Source organism: Gorilla gorilla, chromosome 6 (assembly GCF_029281585.2).
Source record: "Gorilla gorilla gorilla isolate KB3781 chromosome 6, NHGRI_mGorGor1-v2.1_pri, whole genome shotgun sequence".
Classification (NCBI taxonomy): domain Eukaryota; kingdom Metazoa; phylum Chordata; class Mammalia; order Primates; family Hominidae; genus Gorilla; species Gorilla gorilla.
The window spans coordinates 112,851,357-112,876,576 of NC_073230.2; the positions used below are offsets into that span (position 1 = coordinate 112,851,357).

Genomic DNA, 25,220 nt, shown 5'->3' on the forward strand with positions numbered 1-25,220 from the left:
AGGCAGCACTCCGTTTCCCAGATCCCAACCACTTGCACTCCATCTCTGGATGACTCCTGCTGACCCACCCTTATCATCCTGGATTTCTGGTTCTCAGATCCCAGGAGGGTTCTGACATTCTCACTTGGCCTGCTAATCACTGACCCCAACTCATGACCTCAACATGCAGAGGACTCATGCACTGCAGCTCCTTGTTCTGACCCTTGTCAACCAGCTCTGTTTCTGATGAGAGAAAATGCAGAGGCCAAAACAGCCAATTATAGAAACTTATCAAGGGTGATTGTGTCAGGAGCAGAGAGACCGTTTATACCATCTTTTAACTATTCTAAACCCTAAGATCCCAGACTGCTTTAGAACATGAAAACAATCTATACTTCATGTAATGTAAGTAAAACACTCTTGCTTTTCTGATATCACACCTTTAGGAGGTGATCAGCTTTGCTGGCAGCTCCTGAGCTACACGGGAATGTTCATGGCAAGAAGTTGGCCAATTCTACCCATTGAGAGCACTGACAACAGAGGACAGAAGGTCAGCCACCCTTATTTCTCTTTTGGGAATGCTACCAAGAACTTAATGTGTAACTTACGAGTTAAAGTGCATAACTCACGGAAAGTGTGAAAAGCCATATGCAATTTTATACTTCTCAGAGTCAAGAGGGTTTAGTGAGCCTAGTGTAAGGCTACCAGAGGGAAATCTTTTTACTTTTCAGTCGCTGTTGATAGAAACAGGCTTAGATGGAGTCAGAGCCACTCCTTCCCCAGAAGATACTACATCTTTTCCAGCATTATCTTATTCTTTCCACCTGACAGATTGAGAAAGGGGGGCAGGGCAGGCAGAGACACTGAAACTACAAAGGGGTTTGACACTGTAAATATTGAGGAAGGTTCTGTCAAACAAGTAAGTTTTCTACAGTTATCTACAAAGACTCAAACACTCCCTTGTTAGAGGAAAATAAGACACTATAAAAAGCACCAACCCTAAAATCCTAGCATAAAACCAGGCACTAGAAACATTTTCCCAACCTCCTCCAAGCAGGTAGCACAACACAGAATTTGTGCCAGCTAAAAACGTGACCTTTCCAATTCTGATTTAGTTGGCAGTTTTAGTGTGGAGTTCTCTGAACTCTGGCCAAATAGTTACCACCAAATGAATTCTTTTTTCAGTTCTGTGACCTTTTTGTTAATGCACCCCTCCTCTCTCACGTTTGACTTCACTCCAGCCCTTCCATGGCACCTCTGGCAAACTTTTGCAGTATGCTCATCACTATGTCTCTGGTTTTCTTCTCCTATGTCTTACAGGTCTTCACCATTGATACCGCAGTTATACCTATGTCTTGGATCTGCATAGCCACTCTGAACTTTTTTTTTTTTTTTTTTAAGGTTTTTCTTTCCAGTTAAGCAAGAGTGTCAATTCTTCTCATTGCAGCTTTGGCCCAATGTGTCCATCAGACTGTAGAAGATTGTCGTTGGGATTCACACTATAACAGGGGTCCCCAACTGCAGGGCCACAGAGCAGTAGTGGTCCTTGGCCCATTAGGAACCAGGCCACACAGCAGGAGGTAAGGTGAACAGCCTGAGCTCTGCCTCCTGTCAGATCAGCAGCAGCATTAGATTCTCACAGAAGCACAAACCCTATTGTGAACTGCGCATGCAAGGGATCTAGGTTGTGTACTCCTTATGAGACTCGAACAATAAATGTAATGTGCTTGAATCATCCCCAAACCATCCCCACCCCCTACTGTCTGTGGAAAAATCATCTTCCAAGAAACTAATCCCTAGTGCCAAAAAGGTTGGGGACCGCTGCACTATGATACTCTATTAAGGGGGACACCAGGGCCTTATAGCATTTAAGCAATCAAGCCTCCTATATAAGCACCAGGACATGGTATGACCCCAGAGTCCTGTCCTGTCTCTGAATCACAAAGTGGGTAGCAGCAATTGAAAGTGGAATTCCATTGTCCAGGCACAATGGCTCACGCCTGTAATCCCAGCACTTTGGGAGGATGAGGCGGGCAGATAATGAGGTCAGGAGTTCGAGACCACCCTGACCAACATGGTGAAACCCCGTCTCTACTAAAAATACAAAAATTAGCTGGGCATGGTGGTGCACACCTGTAATCCCAGCTGTAATCCCTCAGGAGGTTAAGGGAGGAGAATCGCTTGCATCTGGGAGGCAGAGGTTGCAGTGAGCAGAGATCACACCATTGCACTCCAGCCTGAACAACAGAGCAAGACTCTGTCTCAAAAAAACAAAACAAAACAAAAAACAAAAAGAAAGTAGAATTCCATCCAAGTGTTTATTTGCTAGAGAAGACGTTAACAACTGACATCTAGCTGGGTCATCATTTTCTCTAAAAAGTCTTCCTCACCCATTCTCCTTGAGCTAGAATAAACTCTTCCATCTTAAAAACAACACTGTTCAGCTTAGACACTTTAGGGCTTATATTAATTGGGATTATATGCATGAAACTGGTTTGTAAATTACAGCATATCATACAAATGTTCTGGTCAGGATGGTGATTCTTATCTTATTGTGCTGGCCATAGTAATTAATGTCTCCTGTGAAGCAGGAGGCCCAATTCCAATGAGTGCACAATGACTCTGCATCAGGCTCAGTATTCTCCCGTCTAGCATAACCCCTACTATAATAGTGAGCATGTTCAATGCTTAAATGGGTGACTCCTCCTGCGATTTTACTCCCAGCTTTTTGGCAAATTTCTGCTAGTTCCCTTCTCCTCTACTCCGCCTCAGCAACACTTCAAAGGACATGCTGGGCCTTATCCTCACTTGGAATTGTTGCACCTGTGAAGTTTCAACTCCCTACCATCTTGGATCTTCCCACATGCTCCTCTTCTTCCAGTTCTTACCACCTTATCTCATGTTACTATCTATTCATTATTCATTTTTTCAATAAAAATTGTATCACCTATATGACCACATTGAGCTCTCTGATTTATTTACTTCTCTTAAATTCCATTCCTAATACCCTCAAGCCTCAGTTTTTTTTCTAACCAGTTCATATCCAATGCACTCTGGAGACTTTCTTTCCAGCATTCTAGACACCCTTTCTTCAACCCACAGGAACAGAATGAACAAAAGGAAGGAAGAACGTCGTATGTAGGGTAAGAGGAAGAATGTATTAGAGGCACAGAATGGAATTATTGCTGGGAAGCAACTGTCCCATCTAGAACTATATTTTCCAACATCTCCTTCCCCTACTCCAACGTATTCAGACAAAGCCATACAACTATTTTTCACTCATATTCCAAATGATGTATTACTCTGAGCCAAGACAGTTAAGAAGAAGTCACACCTTCTTTTCTCTGCTTTCCTTCTTTAATCACTTGGAAATTGATGTCCAAGGTGACCTTGGAAGCCTTAGGGAGACAGTAGAGCCTCCGTCATTCAGGAACCGAATGACTATGTGGAGCAAAGCCTTCCATGCTGACCAAAAACACCCATGATGGGCTGATACACAAGTGAGGACAGAAATTCTATTGTTCACACCACTGAAATTTTACACACACATGTGACAGCACCCACTAATTTCCAAACAAATTTAAAGGGTGAAAGGGAAGATTAAAAACATTTATGAAGAGCATGCGTTACACATTAGTACTTTTTTCCTCTGTGATTTCATACAATTCTTCCCCATGACACCACAGTCATGGGGAAATATATCCACTTTCCAGATGTGTATTAGGGAATATGGGTAACTTTTTTATAAGATCACAACCAATTTCTGTTCAGATTTATTTTGGAGTCTTTAGAGATTTTATATAGACCTAACACATCTGTAGTATTTTATAATCAGGAACTCATAATATTTCCCAAATATTTGAAAGAACAATTATGAATAGGGAGCATAAAACCCTTATTCAATAATTGGAAAAATACTTTAACATACACTTTTATGGTATACTTTAAAATATCATTTCCAGTAGAGACTCATACTATCACTCTGAAACTAGGATCACTGTAGGAAATTCCTGTAGGCATGTAGGAAATAACATCTTTCAGAATATACCTATGATCAATCACTAATCTCTATTCATAAATATAACAGGAAAGCTGACGGCTTAGCCAAAGGGGTCTTTAGTTCTGAGCTCAAGGCAGAAATTTTGAAAGAGAAGAGAGGGGGACTGACGGGTTTCTGTGACTGATCATGTAGAAAGGGTCTTCAAGGGAGGCCAAAAGGAATTCTCTGTACAGTCCAAGTTCATGGGTAGAGGAGAAAAATATATTGCACAGAGAGAAGAGAAAAAAATTAGTTTCTCTTTTCTGCTCCCAAAAGCTGTGTTCACAGGTGACTCCACATGAAGATGGAATATAAGGATGCCAGCACTCAGCTAGGGAGAGCCAGACCCCCCAGAAATTCCTGTACAGGATGCAGAACTCTCAGGTGGGACTCATGAAGTTAGAAGCCCAAGAATGTGTGTATCCAGGCTAGGACTTGTCTCTTTCCTTCCTTGTCTGTCTCCAGCTCTTGATCTCCTTTATAGGGTAATTTTCACAGGGAAATAAAGTTCTTGTCACTTCCTTATTGCATGAGAACTATTAGAAAAACACAAAACTGCATTGGAATATGAATATTGAGAGCTCATTAAGTCTTAAAATGTTTATCATTCCAATGTTTCCTTAGCCAAATAAGGTAATGCATGACCTTGTTCTCTGAGGAGGCTTACTAGTCATTGAAAGTACAAATGCAAATTTTATATGCTAAAGATCTAATGTATATATAGATATCCAAACATAAATGTACACACACTTAAGCAACCACAGTGTTGGAGAGACCTTTTAAGGCAGTGAGTACTTTTCAAACTTCTTTTAATACCACAGTCCAGAGCAGACAATAGACATTTTCCTTTGCAACCAAAGACACGCGAGTACACCCTCACATAACCAAAAAAATTCAAGAAACAATACTTATGTTTGTCATGACATGTTTAAATATTAACTGCAGAACAGCACATAGCCCCCAAAGGTTGAGGATCACTAAGATAGAGTAATGTGTATAATGAATCAGTACCTTGGTTAAGTGATTCCCCATCATAAGAGCAGACTAATATATAAGTAAAACAATCACACAGCACTTATTCTCCTTCCTGTGTTCCTTGAAGAGAAACTACTCTCAGGCATAGCTGAACGCTGAATAGAAGGGAATAAATTATAACTTATTAAAATTCCTATTTCAATAACTTCTAAAATTTTCAGTGTGTTAAATGCGCATGTACAACTATTAAAATGTTACTGCTACAAAGTCTTCCTCATGCATTTTCTTTTATTTCAAGAGAAACTAGCAAGAACATTCTTCATATCCACCAATCTATGAAACCATAGTTTTACCACATGTTCTACCACCTCCCTATCTTTTGAACAATTCAGCATTTCATTACTATAAAACTTTTCCAAGTTCTACAAGATTTTTGACCTATAGTATGCTCTTCATTGCAGTAAAGATTTTGCAGAAATAGTTTTAATCAATGGCATGCATCATAAATAATTGAAGTTTTAGGCTTTGCCTAGTGACTAAAAGACTCCCCCAAACAAATGCAATTTCAAAACACTTAAATCTCAAGCAGTGCATATTAAATGCTTGACAGTACCCACGCCCTCATTAGTCTAAATAAAAAAACTGAAAACAGATTTAAAAGCATGCTATTTTTTACTAAAACTGTTAACTTTTTTAAATGGTTTAATGTATGTGTTTTCAAATACGTTCGAAGAATGACATAAGGGTAATTCCTGCATTAACAAAAAAAAAAAAAGAAAATGGGAAGTCAAGTTTTTATTTTCTTCTTTGTGAATCTCCAGTTACCGATTTCATGCATTCAAGTCCTAACTCTAATATGCAGAAAAATGCAGAGGCAGCTGTGCACCAATTTCATATGGAAATATTAAGGCTGAGAAAGCCCATGCAATTATTAGGATCAAGAGAAAAGCAAATTATGAAGCCTCAAATTTTGTATGTAAGCAGCAGATAAGCAACCAGCAGTTGGTGTGTTTAATACGGAAAGCCAAAGTAACACTACATCTTTAATGTAATGACCTGACCTCTGCCCTAAGCACTCTAATGCAGAGCCAAAATCATACACTTACCCTGCTCATGCTCTGCTCTGGCTCAACCATGTAATCTTTACATAATGTGTATATTTATTTTTTTATTTGACAGGAGAACTTCATCTGTAAACTTTCTTGACTAAAATCAACTTGGCACCAACTCATCAGTTAATTAACTGTTAACAGATTCTTCTAGGTATGACTATTACATGGATATTTTATCTTCCTGTTAATTGGTAATTATGCACTGGCAAGAAAAACAGTGTTTCTTTCCAATTATCGCAGAACTCAGTGATTATTTAAACTTGGCTAATTAGCATTAGAGGGCTGTACATCTTCTGGGCAAATTGTGTTTGATAATCCTTATTAAAATATACATGGCGGTTGTTGACTTGTAACAGGAAAAAAAGTGGTAGTTCAAAGGGTATTAGATACCACACGAGGCAAATGGGGGCCCACTAAAATTTCCCCAACTGCTCTAATGAGAATGCCGAGGGTCATTTCTGCCTAGTTTACCATCTGTTTGGTTTCTGGCATGTGGCTCTGGTGAGAAGGGAGTGTCCGGAAGCCCATTTGGCTTATCACAGTATAATCCAGGGGTCTGAAGCAATTTCAGTCATTTATAAAGTGGTACATTGAAGTCAGAAACATATACATGCAGAATGAAAAACTTTTAAGTGTAAAGATGATGCTACATCATGAAAATTGTCCTGATTTTTTTTTTTTTAAACAGGCAGGTACTGCTTAAAAAGAAACTTTTAGAAACACTGTGTATCAACTCCAGTATCTACTTTGGAACTCACCCAAAGGCTGTGAGATTGAAAAATAACTACTTTTTAATAGCTAGGCTCTATCACCTGGAGCATACGTTAAAAAAATTGCATTGAGATAGGCAATGGCTTACTAGACAGCATACAGAAAGCAATTATCTTACAAGAAAAAAATGATAAATTAGAATTTATCAAAATAAACTACACAACTTAAGGCAACATGGAGAAAAAAGAATAGGCAAGCCATGAATGGAAAAATATATTCACAAAACATATATCTGATAGAGGACTGATACACAGGATATATTACAAACTACTATTACTCAATAATAAAAAGACAACTCAATTTTTTTAAATGGCTGTAAGATTTCAACAGACCCTTGACAAAAGTGGCCATTAAGCACAGGAAAAAGTGCTCAGTATCAATAGTTATCTGGGAAATGCAAATTAAAACTACAGTGAGATAACACCACATACCTACCAACATGGCTAAAATTAGAAACACTGACACCACGGAATGCTGAAGACGCAGAGCAATTGCAACTCTAATGCTATGTTGGTGAGAGTGTTAAAAGGTACACCATTTTGAAAAAGAAGTCTGGTAGTTTCTCACAAAACAAAACCCAGCAACGCCACTACTAGGTATTTGCCCAATAAAAGTGAAAATACATATTCACAAAGAGACTTGTACAAGAATGTTCATAGCAGTTGTATGCATAATAACCCAAAACTACTAACAACTCAGGTGTCCAATAGCAGGAGGATGGAAGAACAAACATAAACATACTACTCAACGATAAAAAAGAACAAACTACTGAGTAAAGAAGTTGGCCAAAAAAGTACATACTGAATGGCTGTATTTACATAAAGTTCTAGAAAAGGCAAAACTAATCTATGGTTGAATAAAACAAAACAGAGATTGCCTCTGGGTAGTGGGGTGAGAGGTGACAGAGGAGAGATACGAGGGAACTTCTGAGATTAGGGTAATGATAGGGAAGGGCTGGGGTTACACAGGCATGTACCTTTATTAAATCTCACCTCATATATCCTTAAGATGTGTGCATATCATTGGATACAAACTTTACAAACATGGTATTTGCTATAAAATTCTTTCAATTTTGATGTACGTTTGAAATTTTTCATAATAAAATGTTGAACAGTAGACTGATAGGACTTCAATTAAATACATATTAAATTACTATATTAGTCTGTTCTCACGCTGCTAATAAAGACATACCTGAGACTGCATAACTTTTAAAGAGGTTTAATGGACTTACACTTCCACATGGCTGGGGAGGCCTCACAATCATGGCAGAAGGTGAAGGAGGAGCAAAGGTATGTCTTACACGGCAGCAGGCAAGAAAGCTTGTGTAGGGGAACTCCCCTTTATAAAACCATCAGATCTCATGAGACCTATTCACTATCGCAAGAACAGCATAGAAAAAACCCATCCCCATGATTAAATTACCTCCCACTGGGTCCTTCCCACAATGCGTGGGGATTATTACAATTCAAGGTGAGAGCTGGGTGGAGACATAGAGCCAAACCATATCAATTACTTCTTAAAATAAAATCAGTTCATTCGCTGAGTGTCAACACACAATATAAAACCATGCAAATATAACTGTTGAAACAGCAATTTCTTTCATCAAAGTTGACAGCATTCCTTTCACCAATTCACTTGGTGACATCAGCTTTGGACACAGGAGAGTAGGTGCTACTGCTTGTGTGTTCGTCTTCTGTGCTTCTACCAGTGTGCTTACCTGGTGTGTGCTCACATGTGTATTTATGTGGTGTGTGCCCCTACATTTGTTTACTCCATTTGAACCTGTTATTCTCCTAATATTACTTCATTAAACGTTAGTTAAACTGATGAAAAATGAATATTCCTAAGAAGAGAGTTGTTTATATACAAAACTAGCTGGAATGTTTTGGAAAGACTTGACAAAAATAAGCTAAAGAAATCTTATTTTAAAATTATGGTGGAAAAGGCACCTGTTAAAGATTGCAAAATAAAAGCCATAAGGATCTAGAATTCTGCACACAGACTCCTTCACAAATCTGGTTCATTTTCTTGCTCCACTTTAAAGAAACCAAAACTGGAAATGTGGCTTACGTAACAAAATCCTAGTGAAACTCCAATCCGTAGATCCATATTTAAAGAACAATTCTCAGATGACATCTGAAAACTGGCAAATTTATGACCCGGCCATCCTATTTAATATCAAGACCCACATAAGTACTTCCAGTCACTCTCTCCCTAGCCTACTTCCTCCCTATTGGATTGATCGCTTTTTAACAAACTAATTAAAACTACAGTTTAATTAGTTATTCATAGAAAATAAACAATGAGCATGTCTAACCAATTTATTAACTGACTCAATGCTAGTACTGACCATGTCAAATAACAGTTTCTTAAGTAGGTGAGTGTGGATATGGGTGTGTAGTTTTCTACAGTTTCTTAAGCAGGTGAGTGTGGATATGGGTGTGTAGGTATTTGAAGAAGGAAGGTAAATTTCTAAACTCTCTTTATTTCAATTATGCAGTAATCATTTTGTCCTACCATTATTATTTAAAAATATTATTTTAATGAGAGTATACTAGTCCTTGCTCTTAATATGATAACTTATTTAATCATTTCCCTATTACTGGGCATTTAGAAATTTTTCAAAATTTTCCTATCATAGTGTTTTGATGAACAATGACATACAAACTGTTTGTATTTCCATTCATAAAAATTTATAAAAGATTCACAAAAGCAAAATAACTTACATTAACATTTTAATGGCTCTGTTTATATAGTGTCAAATTGGTTTCTGGACAACTAAACCAATATACACTAAAAACAACAATAAATATCTATTTTTTAGCACTGGTGCCACTATTGAGTGTGCGTAATTTTAAACATCTTTGCCAAAGTTAAATAAGGGTGTCTCATACTGTTGTAATTAAGCATTTTTATTAGCAGTAAGTTGAATATTTTGCTCACATATATTGAACATTTGTATTTCTTTGTAAATGCTCTGAGTTTTTGAGACTTTTCTATTAGGAAATTGGTTGTTTAAAAGCTAAAGGCCCCTTTAAACCTAGAGCAAAATGTTTGTTCATCATTTTAATTTTTAAAAATTAGCATTTTTAAATTACACAAGCAATTGTTCTTCACTGTCAGAAAATTAGAAAGTAGAGAAGAAAAGTAATAGATGTTTTAAGATTAAGCCATTCCTATAGTCCAGGGATTTAAATAAATCAATTTAGTCATGATGGATTATTCTTTAAAACGGTGCTTCCCAAACTGTCCCATACAAAACTAGTTCTAAAATAGATAGACCACTAGCCAGACTAATAAAGAAGAAAAGAGAGAAGAATCGAATAAATGCAATAAAAAATGATAAAGGGGATATCACCACTGATCCCACAGAAATACAAACTACTGTCAGAGAATACTATAAACACCTCTACTTAAATAAACTGGAAAATCTAGCAGAAATTGATAAATTCCTGGACACAAACACCCTCCCAAGACTAAACCAGGAAGAAGTAGAATCCCTGAATAAACCACAAACAAGTTCTGAAATTGAGGCAATAATTAATAGCCTACCAACCAAAAAAAGTCCAGGACCAGACAGATTCACAGCCGAATTCAACCAGAGGTACAACGAGGAACTGGTACCATTCCTTCTGAAACTATTCCGAACATTAGAAAAAGAAGGACTCCTCCCTAACTCATTTTATGAGGCAGGCATCATTCTGATACCAAAACCTGGCAGAGACACAACAAAAAAAGAAAATTTCAGGCCAATATCCCTGATGAACATCAATGCGAAAATCCTCTATAAAATACTAGCAAACCGAATCCAGCAGCACATCAAAAAGCTTATCCACCATGATCAAGTTGGCTTCATCCCTGGGATGCAAGGCTGGTTCAACATACACAACATACACAAATTAATAAATGTAATCCATCACATAAACAGAACCAACGACAAAAACCACATTATCTCAATAGATGCAGAAAAGGCCTTTGACAAAATTCAACACCCTTCATGCTAAAAACTCAATAAACTGGGTATTGATGGAACATATCTCAAAATAATAAGAGCTATTTATGACAAACCCACAGCCAATATCACACTGAATGGGCAAAAGCTGGAAGCATTTCCTTTGAAAACCAGCACAAGGCAAGGATGCCCTCTCTCACCACTCCTATTCAACACAGTATTGGAAGTTCTGGCCAAGGCAATCAGGCAGGAGAAAGAAATAAAGGGTATTCAATTAGGAAAAGAGGAAGTCAAATAGTCCCTGTTTGCAGATGACATGATTGTATATTTAGAAAACCCCATCGACTCAGCCCAAAATCTCCTCAAGCTGATTAGCAACTTCAGCAAAGTCTCAGGATACAAAATCAATGTGCAAAAATCACAAGCATTTCTACAAACCAATAACACAAACAGAAAGCCAAACCATGAGTGAACTCCCATTCACAATTGCTACTAAGAGAATAAAATACCTAGGAATACAACTTAGAAGATATGTGAAGGACCTCTTCAGGGAGAAATACAAACCTCTGCTCAACGAAATAAGAGAGGACACAAACAAATGGAATAACACCCCATGCTCATGTATAGGAAGAACCAATATCATGAAAATGGCCATACTGCCCAAAGTAATTTATAGATTCAATGCCATCACCAACAAGCTACCACTGACTTTCTTGACAGAATTGGAAATAAACCACTTTAAAGTTCATATGGAACAAAAAAAGAGCCTGCATAGCCAAGACAATCCTGGGCAAGAAAAACAAAGCTGGAGGCATCATGCTACCTGACTTCAAACTATACTACAAGGCTATAGTAACCAAAACAACATGGTACTGGTACCAAAACAGTGGTACCAGATGGGGTTTTCTAAATATACAATCACGTTATCTGCAAATACAGACCAATGGAACACAACAGAGGCCTCAGGAGTAACACCACACATCTGCAACCATCTGATCTTTGACGAACCTGACACAAACAAGCAATGGGGAAAATATTCCCTACTTAATAAATGCTGCTGGGAAAACTGGCTAGCTATATGCAGAAAACTGAAGCTGGACCCCTTCCTCACACCTTATATAAAAATCAACTCAAGATGGATCAAAAACTTAAATGTAAGAAATAGGACCATAAAAATCTTAGAAGAAAACCTGGGCAATACCATTCAGGATGTAGGCATGGGCAAAGATGTAAATGGATGTTCTTTGGGGTGAAAAAAAACTCCACGTTAAGATAAATTTTTGAAAGAATGCTTATCATATGGTATTCTTGAAAATTCACACTGTCCATACTGTTACAACTCAACAACAAAAAGACTGATAGCCTAATTTAAAAATTGGAAAAAGACTTGAATGGACATCTCTCCAAAGAAGATGTACAATGGCCAATAAGCACATAAAAATATACTCAGTGTCATTAATCATTAGGGAATTGAAAATCAAACCACAATGAGATACCACTTCATGTCTATGAAGTTGGCTATAAATAAGTAAAACAAAAAAAAGCAAATGTTGGGAAGGATGTGGAGAAACTGAACCTCTCATACATTGCTAGTGAGAATGTAAAATGGTACAGTTGCTACATGAAGCAGTTTGGCAGTTCCTCAAAAAATTAAAAGAATTACCACAAGACCTAGCAATTCTACACCCAGGTATATACTCAAGAAAATTTCAAACAGATGTTCACACAAAAACTTGTACACAAAGATTCATGGCAACATTATTTGTAATAGCCAAAAGTGGAAACAATCCAAATTTCCATCAATAGATTGAATGGATATAAAATATGGAATATCCATACTATGGAATATTATTCAGTCACAATAAGAATAAAGTACTAACACGTGCTTCAATATGGATAAACTTGAAAAACATGTAAGTGAAAGAAGCTAGTCACAAAAGGTCACATGTTGTATGTTTCCATTTATAGGAAATGTCCAGAATAGGCAAATCCAGAGACAGAAAGAAGACTAGTGGCTGCCTGGGGATGAGAGGTGGTAGAATTTGGGACTGACTCCTAATAGATACAGGATTTTTTTCTGTAGTGTTAAAAATCTTTTCAAATTAGTGGTGATGGTTGCCTAATATAGTGAATATACTAAGAATCACTGAATTGTATACAAAATGCTAAATTTTATGTATGTGATTTGTGTCTCAAAAGAAAAACACACTACTGTTTAACTTTGTTTAACCAGAATATTCCAAGCTTTTTTTACATTGCAATACTCTTTTTCCATGTGAGACTTATTAATATATCATGCAGCACTAATGTTTGCAACAGCACAGTGTGGGGAAAGCTGGCTATTAACACACTATTTTAAAATTCATTCTAAGATATGGCTGACATCAGCTCCTTGCTGAAAAAGGGATAATAAGAACAAAGAAACAGAGAGGCTAGGGATAAACTTCATCAGCCTCATAATTACTCTAGAGCTGGTCGTTTGTCCCACTCTCTAGAAAAAGAAAGCCAAATCCCAGTTAAGTTCTTCTCTTATTAGTAACAGATTTCTCTGTTTTTGTTATTATTGAAATGCTATCAAATCATATAAAAGTCAGGTTAAAAAAGAATCTTCTCATAATCAAATAATTGTTTTTAAAAGAAAACTATTAAAGCAAAACATCTTTCCAGAATATGATCTTCGATAACTATATTTATTTTACTTTTAATTTGCTATTTACAAGAGTTCAAGTGGAGAGGAACTTTTCCGAAAGAGAACCAGAAATAACATAATTAACTTGATAATAACAACAACATGGTTCTGATGTATGAAAACATGTAGGAAGAAAAGCAGGAGAAGAGCTCAATCTGAATTTTTACCAAAATATTAACAATTTTGCTATTCTGTTTTCCAAAATGGCAACTCCCACACTAACAAGTATCTTTCCATTCAGACATTCAGAGTCCCGAAAACAGTAATTTAGTTGTGTGCTTGCCTCAGAGAACAGCCTACACGTCTATTATGCTAAATGCAAAACTCAGCATTGGAGGGTTGAAAACAAACTACAAAACAGAAGACAAAAGTGGAAACAGAACTCGCATTTGGTGAAGTGTCTTTATTGGACTCCTACATCTACTTTCAAATTCATATGTTGCATCAAGAAGCATTTTCTAGGACATGCCAAGAATTCACTTTCACTACTTTAAAAAATATCTCAATGATAATTATCAGAATCACATCTAGGAAGTAATAACATTATAAAATTATTTTAAGTTTTTCTTGGATTTAACTGCCAGGAAAAGTCAACTTTATCCAAGAGTATTTATAAGTCAATGAGTGTGAACATGGAACTCATTCATCATTATCTGGAAACCCCAAAAAAGGGCTGGAAAACCTCAAACCTCAAGAGTAAACCACACTACAAATAAAATGACTGCGAGGTCAGAGTCAACCTTTGAAGTTTATTCCCTGAAGCGTATACTTCAATCCTGTCTCCTGTTAAAATGAACAGTCTGGCATACTCAGAAAAATGCCACTCTCCTTAGAAAACAGCATCTCTTATCAGCAAAGACCCATGATTCCTAAGTGTTTTTTTTTTTCCCTCAATTCGTATTTAAGAAAGAGAGAGAAAAGTATTCCTGATTCTGTTTTTATCTGGTGAGGGATAAGGCTTCATTTACGGAAACTTATGTTCCAGAATTCTTAAACTTTGGCACATGAGAAAGTATCCCATGTAATGACCTCCTGCTGTGGTCCTGTTCATTCTCTCTCAGTCATCAGAGCAAGTGTCTGCTTTAATAACAGAAATAAATTTATGCTTTGCCAAGACAGAAGAAACATCTCACAAATACATTTTTAACACTAGCAGGCAAAATTATAACAATATTTTCAAAAATCATAACTTATAAAGCTTAGTGGCAACTTCTATCAGAGAATCTGCTCGAAAGTGTACATTTCCTGACGTTCTTTTGTTTTTGATATGATTATATATGTTTCCTATATATGATTTATATACATATCAATTTTCTATATGATTCTGAGCATATTCATTTGAACAGATATAAGGAAGAGAAATGGACTAGAAGAACTGCTCTTCCTTAGGGATACATTTTTAAAGTATCTACAATGGTTTCTGAGTACATATCTTTTTTTGTTTTTGTTTTTTTTTTAAGTTCCGGGATACATGTGCAGAATGTGCAGGTTTGTTACATAGGTATATATGTGCCACAGTGGTTTGCTGCACCTATCAACCCATCATCTAGGTTTTAAGCTCCACGTACATTAGCTATTTGTCCTAATATTCTCCCTACCTTCACTCCCCACCTCGGACAGGCCCCAGGTGTGTGTTGTTCCCCTCCCTGTGTCCTTGTGTTCTCATTTGTTCAACTCCCACTTATAAGTGAGAACATGCAGTGTTTGGTTTTCTATTCCTGTGTTACTTTGCTGAGGATGATGACTTCCAGCTTCATCCATGTCCCTGCAAAGGACATGATCTCATTCCTTTTTATGGCTGCACAGTATTCCATAGTGTATAAGTACCACATTTTCCTTATCTAGTCTATCACTGATGGGCATTTGGGCTGGTTCCATGTCTTTGCTATTGTAAATAGTGCTGCAATAAACATACGTGTCCATGTGTCCTCATAGTAGAATGATGTATATTCCTTTGGGTATATATCCAGTAATGGGATTGCTGGATCAAATGGTATTTCTGGTTCTAGATCCTTGGGGGATCGCCACACTGTCTTCCACAATGGTTGAACTAACTTACATTCCCACCAACAGTGTAAAAGCATTCCTATTTCTCCACAGCCACACCAGCATCTACTGTTTCTTGACTTTTCATATCTTATCAGGACTAAATTCCTGCATCTATGATCTGTGACGTGTCCAGAGAAAACTGACATCAAAATTTTATTAAGGAGTTAGGAAATGGATGAGTCTTATGTGGAATGTGTGTTTTTGTTTGCCTAAAGGAAAGAAAACAAGTGACTTAATTACTTTTTAACAAACACTTATCATTTTCAATTTTATGAGAAATATGAGAAAGGTGCTGAAGTTAAAGCAAGGTATTGCATCTTCATACAAGAGAATCTTCCTTAATCATTTCGATTGACATAATATTAAAATATATTCCCAAGAAACTGTAGACTTATCATTTCTGGAAAGAAAATGAAATAAAAACTGGAAAGAGATGAAATAAGAACCTAATAATGTAATATTAAGACACCAACATGCTGTAAGATACGAGGCTGGACTGCCAATCCCTTGAAGTTCTTTCTTTTTTTTTTTTTTTTTGAGATAGTCTCGCTTTGTCGCCCAGGCTGAAGTGCAGTGGTGCAATCTCTGCTCACTGCAACCTCTGCCTCCCGGGTTCAAGTGATTCTCCTGTCTCAGCCTCCTGAGTTATTGGGACTACAGACATGTGCCACCACACCTGGCTAATTTTTATATTTTTAGTAGAGACAGGGTTTCACTGTATTGGCCAGGCTAGTCTCAAACTCCTGACGAGTGTTCCACCCACCTCACACTCCCAAAGTGCTGGGATTACAGGCGTGAGCCACTGCTTCCTGCCCTCTATTTTCTTAATTCTATAGAAGATACTTAATCACTGTCCTACCTGCAAATATTAGTGTCTGCCACCTCCAGGAGAGAAATGGACAAAGCGGTAGCCAGGATGATCAATTTCCCCAGGACCTCTTTTCATAAGATTAACATATATTTGTATAGTTTTAAATGCATGTATAGATGTGTACACATATATGGACAAATATAGATTTAGAAACATCCTCAAACTTAAAGACGTAATACTCTCCTCCCCACCCACCACCCCACCTGGCCCAGTCTATACCCAAACACTTGTGCAGACACATGCATTTACTAAGGGCAGCTCAAATACCTTACGAATCGTCAAAGATTGTTATTGGTCTATTCATTCAGTAAATATTTATTGAGCACTGGTAATGTGCCACAGGAGTGAAGATGACTTCACAGGAGTGAAGATGACTAGGTTATCTCTTTGTCTTCAAAGAGACTTAAAGGTTTTTAAACAAGCAAATTTGGTAGCTTGTTAGAGGTGACTGGTGGAGGTCCGAGAAGACGGAGAAGCACAGAGGAGGGAGTGGAGAATTCCACGGAGGTAGCGGGAAGGGAGAAGCAGAGGGGAAGGGTTCTAAAGTTTTAATAGAGGAGGTAAGTATGGAAGGGGGCCCTAAAAGATGGCAGAGGGTTTGCCCCAGAGACTGAGCCAGAAAGAATTCCAAGGGACACAAACAAGGGCAGTAGACGTTTAAAAGAGCTGGAATTTTGAAGCTGTGTGTGGGTTATTTTAATTAGTGCAAGGGGGTTTATGTGCATATGTAGTGGGAGTAGGTGTCTGGAAAAGAGGCTGAGAAGAGGTGTGGGAAAGGACAGCAGGGTTAGAGCAGAGAGGGCCTTTTCTCACTCAAGGTTCTTTGGGTGATGATAAAAATCAAGTCAAGCTGGCTTGGGCTGCAAGGGGAGTTTAATGAGAGGTTGCAGGGCTCAGTCTGAATTACAGCTCTGCAACTCCCTAAGCAAGCATAACCTCGAGCAAGTTACCTATGCTCTTTTTGCCTTGGGTTCTTTATCCATAAAATAAGGAGAATTATAGCAGAATTTTTTTTAGGATCAAAAGAGTTAATACCTGTAACACACCTGGCAGATAGCAAGTGCTTGATAATGTTAGCTATGTTTATGGTTTCTTAGAACCCCCAAATATCTGAGCCTGATGAAAAGTAAGCCTAAAATAGGAGCCTGGAAAGCTCTGGTACCTCAGGCAGCATTGTGACTCTCTCCTCCTCTCTCTGCTCATGATTCCTCTGAGCCGTTACAGAGCATGGCTGCCCATAGCTCCTGAATGTTTACTTGTTCCTTGGATTCAGCTCATAAAGAGTTGGACTGGAATTGACATGTCTCAATTCCTAACTCCCGTGCTAGTATATTTGACATAGCTTGGCTTTTGTACCTTACGGTTTAAACTAAGGCCAAAAGGTTAGGGTAAAAACATGATACAGTGGCCTATCTCTCCTGAGTGGCAGAAAAGGAGGGCAGAGGAGAAATCTGTCTTGATTTCTAAGCATTACTATTTTCACATCTGAGCCACAGAACAGGCTAAGCAATTTTAATCTTCAGAGGTTTTGAGCCACGGATGAATATCTAAGGAATGTGGTGGTCCTATTGCTTTGTGTCTTCCTTAAACTTTTTTTTTCCTATTTACACAGCCCTAATTCCTTTTAAGAATCTGGTAACTGCCAAATATCCATCCACTAAACAACAAAAGACATATCCATACAATGGAATATTATTCATCTATAAAAAGAAGTAGTGATATATGTTATGCCAGGATAAACCTTGAAAACATGTTAAGTAAAAAAAGCCAGGCACAGCCAGACGCGGTGGCTCATGCCTGTAATCCCAACACCTTGGGAGGCCGAGGCGGTCGGATCATGAGGTCAGGAGACTGAGACCATCCTGGCCAACGTGGTGAAACCCCGTCTCTACTAAAAACACAAAAATTAGCTGGGCATGGTGGTGCACACCTGTAGTCCCAGCTTCTCGGGAGGCTGAGGCAGGAGAACTGCTTGAACCCAGGAGGTGGAGGTTGCGATAAGTTGAGATGATGTGCCACTGCACTCCAGCCTGGGCAACAAGATCAAGGCTCTGAAAAAAAAAAAAAAAGCCAGGCACAAAAGGCTGCATGTTATATGGTTCCACTTAAATGAAATGTCCAGAATAAGCAAATCCATAGAGACAGAAAGCAGATTAGTCGGGGGCTGAGGGGAGAAGAGAACAGAGAGTGACTGCTAATGGATACAGGACTTCTTTTGGAGGTGACATTAGCTTTCTGGAATTAGTGGTGTTAGTTGTACAATCTTGTGAATATACTGCAAATCACGAAATGTAGCCTTTAAAATGGTAAATTTTATAGTATGTAAATTATAGCTTTAAAAGAATATCTGAGAACTGGATATGATGTCAGAAAGCCTGTTTTTTTTCTTTTTTAAAAAAACATTTTTTTTAAAATTTTAAGTTCTGGGATACATGTACAGAACACGCAGATTTGTTACATAGGTATACGTGTGCCATGGTGGTTTGCTGCATGCATCAACCCGTCATTTAGGTTTTACGCTCCGCATGCATTAGGTATTTGTATTAATGTTCTCCCTCTCCTTGCCCCCTTACCCCAGCAACAGGCCCCAGTGTGTGATGTTCCTCTCCCTGTGTCCATGTGTTCTCATTGTTCAACTCCCACTTATGAGTGAGAACATGAGGTGAACACCTGGTTTTATCCTCACACTTACACTATCTCCTGCAATAGTCATCACTGGCCTTCCCAAGCATTGCTTCCTTACCTATACACTGGGGGTGGCGCTGAGCCAGGCTCTAGGGGAGGTCCATTCCAGCTCTGAATTCTGTGGGTAAGAAACTGAGTGCAGCTCCCCAAAATTAAAGTGAACTTCCCAAACCTCTATCACTGGAACAATCTTCTCATTCTATTGCCCTTCTCAAAGAAAGGATTCTTACTTCATTCCGAGTCTTTAAATACCTATTTTGAGCATATAATATATACTAGGTATTTGAACTGATAATCTCATTTAATCCATCCTACAACTTTATGAACTGGGCACCATGGTTATTCTTGGTTTACAAATGCAGACATGGAGGTAAGTATGTTGCTCAAGTTAGCAAGAAACAGGGCTGGGCATGGAACCTGAGCTGCCTAACTCCAGAGTTCATGTACTGAGCCACCACGTTGAACTGACTTTCTCTACTAATTCCTCCACCTTGGCTCAAATCTCATGCCCTTGAATATCTGCTTTAACAATTTATTGGTTAATTAATTCAATAGCTGTGTATTTGTCATGCTCACTATTTTAGTAAGTGATTCTTTTCAAGTTAGCTATTTGGAAGTTGGGAAATATCCCTGAATTATTTATCATATGTCAAATATAAACTAGATAAAACTATTTCTTAATGAAGGTAAGAATGGAATACTCAAACGGAATGAATAAAGACCAAACGTAAGTTAATATCCTGTTAAAAGGAGAAATTAATGGCAATTTCATCTGTCAGCTCTGCTCTTTGTACCATTGGCTGGAGTAATTTGTTTAATTAATCTGAAGTCTTCTTGTTAATTACAAATCATTTACCATACCCAATAAAACATCATGCCTTTGAATTCCTCAAGTATGCTTAAATTGCATTTACTTCTGTGTTTCTTTGTAAAGAGGCAGACAAAATAAATTTAGCCAGGTTATTCTAAGTAAAGCATTAGCTTAATTTAGGCCAGTAAATAAGTACCACTACTTACACAATACTCTATTTAATGAAATTGTGAATGGCTGTCCCTCTTCATGAATATTAAGCCCTAAATATGTTCATGCATTCATAATGTACATCTCAGTCACACAGACAAGACACCTAAGATTCAACTGCTGCTAATGCCCTGGGGAGTATGGGCCTTGGCGATAATTAGCAAATTTGTAATAGGTTCTACTTAGTCTTAATGTGAAGGATAATGAAAAGTTAGCATATAGGCCCTGCATTTCTATGTTCAGTGAAAAATAAAACAAAATAGTAAAAACTTCATCCAGGCAATGAAACATTACCATAAAATCTAAAATTACTAATGAAGTACAATTTTTATTAACTAGTGACCAATATAAGATTTACTGAAGTTTGAAGTTTTTCTTAAAATATTTAAATAATTCACTCGGGAGGCTGAGGCAGGAGAATTGCTTGAACCTGGGAGGTGGATGTTGTAGTGAGCTGAGATTGCGCCACTGCACTCCAGCCTGGGTAACAAAGCAAGACTTCATCTCAAAAACAAACAATATATATTAAATATATATATATAATATATATTTAAATAATTCATTTTGTAATTATACTCCTATCTACCTAAAGTGTCAAATCACATTGAAAGTAATCTGTTAATTAAGTTAAAAATTTCCAATACTATGTTTTAAAGATAGTGTTGAAAATACTAGTTTTATGTTAATTGCTTAATCTCTATTAAAAATATGACATGAATAACTGAATGTTTAAGAGAAAAAATTACAAAGAAAAAATTCCTACACCTGTTCACTACATTCCCCCCCAACTTGGATTTAATCAAATTTTGTCACTTTAAGCTTTTTTTTTTTTTTTGAGACAGAGTCTTGCACTGTTGCCCAGGCTGGAGTGTAATGGCGTGATCTCGGCTCACTGCAAACCTCCACCTCCCGGGTTCAAGTGATTCTCCTGCCTCAGCCTCCCGAGTACCTGGGATTACAGGTGCCTGCCACCATGCCTGGCTAATTTTTTGTATTTTTAGTAGAGATGGGGTTTGACTATGTTGGCCAGGCTGGTCTTGAACTCCTGACCTTGTGATCTGCCCCCCTTGGCCTCCCAAAGTGCTGGGATTACAGGCGTGACCCACTGTGCCCAGCCTTTTAAGCATTTTTTGACTTAAATGATTGTATTTAGAATTCCTAATTATTACAGAACAAAGAAATGAAACACATAGAAAATTACAAGAGTTTAAGTAAAAAAGTGCTATAATGGCTGATGTATTAGCTGAGCAAGATTATCTAGAAGTACAAAGACCTTAATTTATGGAAGGTCTAACAATTTGAAATTTGGCTGCATTCATCAGACCTGCAAACCTGATTCTCAGGTTTCAGAGCCAGAATATAAAAAATTGGGTAAAATCTCTATGTTTTATAACCAGAATTCTAAATCTTGAGTAAATGCATTTCAGCCCTGGAAAAGGAACAATTTTGTATGAAAGGATATTCAAATAACCCTTCATTGAGCGACCACAATGAGCCTTGAAGATTTACATGATTGAGCTGGAATTCAAAGTCAAAGACAAGAGAGAAGCATTTTTTTTTTCTGGGATGCACAAAGAGATATCCATAATTAAACATCACACTTCCCAAGGGCAGCATGTTTTCTTATATTGACAAGTAAAATGAGGTATTTCAAATCAGGCATTGCTGGCTTACAGTCATCTTTTGCATAGCTATTGTCTTAACGTGTTTCTGGCTATTAGGCATTTGTCTATTTTTGGTCAGTGAGGCATGCATGCTAAAGAATTCTGGCTTTGCATAAAAAGCTGTAGTAATGTTAGTGGAATTACATTTCTACAGCAATATCTTAAGTATAATTATGGACATTTTGGCTAGTCATACACACATTTTACATTCAAAGAAGAGTAGCTGTAACTTTAGTGTAATTAGTACAATTAAAATAACTACTACAAGTAGGAAAAAAACTTTCAGAAGTACCTATTTAGACTTACTAAATGCTTTACTTTGCCTTATTTGTCACAGCTAGTTAAACATGTTGCACATTAATCCTGTGATATGTTGGGGAAATGCCAAATAAACCACATTTGCTTAACATTCCACCAAAAAAGTCAGAGACTAATGATAGATTATGTATTCAATAACTCTTTTGTTCTAGGTCAAAAAGTGCCACATTACTTTAGCCTGATCCTACCATAACTACTAACTACCAAAAAGCAGCAATATTTAGAAATTATGCCTTCTATAATTTTCCTCTACTTTCCTACCCTAATCAAATTAAATGTTTAATTTTGTTTTTAACTTGTAAAGAATATGTTAAACTTAGATCAAATACCCCAAAAATTAATGTGCTTTTTTTCAAAAGTGGCCATTTTATTTAAAAAGACATTTTACCTCCTGCTTTCCATTCTAAACATTATTCATGAAAATTAACTTTGTTATATAATATCCAGGCATATTATTAAATTTTACTTTTAAAGTTATTTACTACTGTCACATAAATACACATAATATTATTTGGATATTATCAGAACTTAATAAAATATCTCACCTACCTACACATCCATATAAAACACATGTCCTATAAAAATGCAAAGGATCTAGTGTAAGACCTGAGCTATGGAAGTCACTGATGGGCTCTGCCCAAGCTCAAAAGTGTCTTTGGACCATTAAACCAATGATACAGGGTTGCCTGTGAGAGGAAGGCTAGGTGCAATTTAGGCTAATCAAAATATATTTTAATTCAAGTACAAATCGACTTTTTACAGCTTTCAAAGTTACCATAGGAAATGTCTTAAAGACCAGGTCTCTTAAATATTTGTTACAATTTTATTCTTAGTTTGTTTGTCTTACTAGCTAAAATCTGAGGCAATATGATATATGCATTTTATATGTTCTCTCAAAATGTGCTTACAACACACTTAGGAATGATCTTTAATGATTTTCCTTATGTAAAGGAACTGACAAATGACAGTTTGTCAGTTCTGACAAACTGGCAAACTATCAAATGATAGTTCCCCGCACTGACAAATGATAGTTCCTTAATTCAGCCAAGTCTCCTCAAATCATCTCAACCTATATATCCCAGATTAATTACATTTCAGAACTGGTTTTTTTTTTTTTTGCTCCCCCTATAGGAAGTGTATATAAGCCCTGGACTAAGGAAATGGTCTGCTTCAGTTTCCAAGATTATAATCTGGAAAAGCTAATTTTATCGAGTGTTTTTTTATGTGCTAATGGCTTTACATAAATCACTTCCTCCTTTAATTATCAGGGCTACCCAGCATCTTATGAAGAAGGTAACCTTATCATCATCATGTCATATATGAGAAAATTAAGCTTAGAGAGGTTAAACGACTTGGCTGAGGCACATAACTAAGAGATGAATACTGCATCTACAAGCAGGTCAATGTGACTCACAGCCTGAACTCTTATCCCCCCACATCTGGCTCCTTCTTGTTGCCGATGCCAGCCTGTACCTTGGACACCTTACACGCCTTGCCATATCAGAATCTTTAACCATAGAACAATCTTTCTGAACCCCCTACTGGGCTCTACAGTGTGTTCTCCATACTGACCTCAGAGTGATCTCTTTAAAATGAAAGGTTGGTGGAATCACTCCTCAGCCTAAAACTCTCAATGCCTTTCCTTTCACTTACGATAAAGGCCCCAAACTTACAATATCCTGAATGGTCTGGCTCTAGTCTCCTATCTAGCCGTATCCCCTTCCCTCTTGATTCCAAGTCCAGCCACTCCAAGGTTTTCTTTCAGTTCCTAGAACATAGCCAGCCTCTTCCCACCTGTGGCCTTTGCACCTGCTGTTCTTTCCTTTGGGTATGCTGTGCCCCACCATCCACAGACCTTTAGTTAATAATCTCTACTCCTTCATAGCTCTACTCAAATACCATTTCCTCAGGAACACCTTTCCAAATTACACCACACTTTACTCAAGACTGGATCTAGTTTCTCTGTCATACCCTTTCCCAGCACTCAGTACACTTCTTTGCCAGCCCCTAGCAAGGTTTGCTATGACATATTTACATGACCATTTAATCAACATCTGTCTTTCCACTAGAATAGAAGTCCTCACACTTTAACATGGATTCACATCACCTGGAGTGTTTATTTCAAAAAATGATCACAGGATCCCACCCCTAGAATTTCTGATTCACTGTGTTTGAAGTCTACAATTCTGCAGTGACTACTTTCCAGGTGATGCTGATGGCTGGATTAGGCACTGATCCAGTACAGTGGTTCTCAATCCTGGATAAACATTAGAACCACCCAGACAGCTTTAAAAAATCACCAATGCTCAGGCCCTCACCCCCAGAGGTTTTAATTGGACTAGGCTGGAGCCTAGAAGGTCTTATTCCAAATATTGCATACTTATACTAAAAAAATTTTGTTTACCTAAAATTCAAATTTAACAAAGTGTCTGGTAGTTTTACTTGCTGAATCTGACAACTCTACTTATGAATCCTGCTGTAACAAAACAGGTAGTATGTAATATACTTATGTACTTATATACATATGACTATGACCTGACCCTTCCTCTCTGCAGAGCAGAAAAAGGATGGGACCAAATAAGTGGAATTTGTAGACCTAAGAGGACATTTTTCCCCTGAGGTTTGGACCTTAGAAGTAGTTACCAACAGACTGTGAAATCTAACCTGGGATCTTTTTAAAATACAGCAAATTCTCAAATGTGAAATCATTTAAAATGATGACTGAATGACTTCGAGGTTTCCTTAAGCTGTGAGCTGTGGACCTCATCTTGGGCAAGCATGACAATGCAGCATCAACACTGTTGCTCTGACATCAGCCAATGAGTCATCTGGGCAGGGCTACTGCTGGGACTCGACACTTCATATATCAAAAGGAGGTAGAAAATTTATTTATTTGATAAACATCATAGAAAAAAATAAAATGTTGAACACATAACTTTGTGTCTGATAATGCAATTCTATCCTTCTCACATCTATGGATGAAGTCCTGTGTAATCTTTCAATTTTGGAGTAAGATCAGTAATTTCATATCCTACATAAACTGATATATTAAGTTTGCATTTTTGATGCTGTGAAGGATCTACTTAATCCCAGCC

At 37.4% G+C, this 25,220-nt stretch overlaps 1 protein-coding gene across 1 annotated transcript in view; it reads right to left on the bottom strand.

Annotated features, from left to right (window-relative positions):
- RELN (reelin) overlaps positions 1-25,220 on the bottom strand; it is a 520,733-nt gene that overhangs the window by 422,092 nt on the left and 73,421 nt on the right. The gene's annotated exons all lie outside the window — the stretch shown is intronic.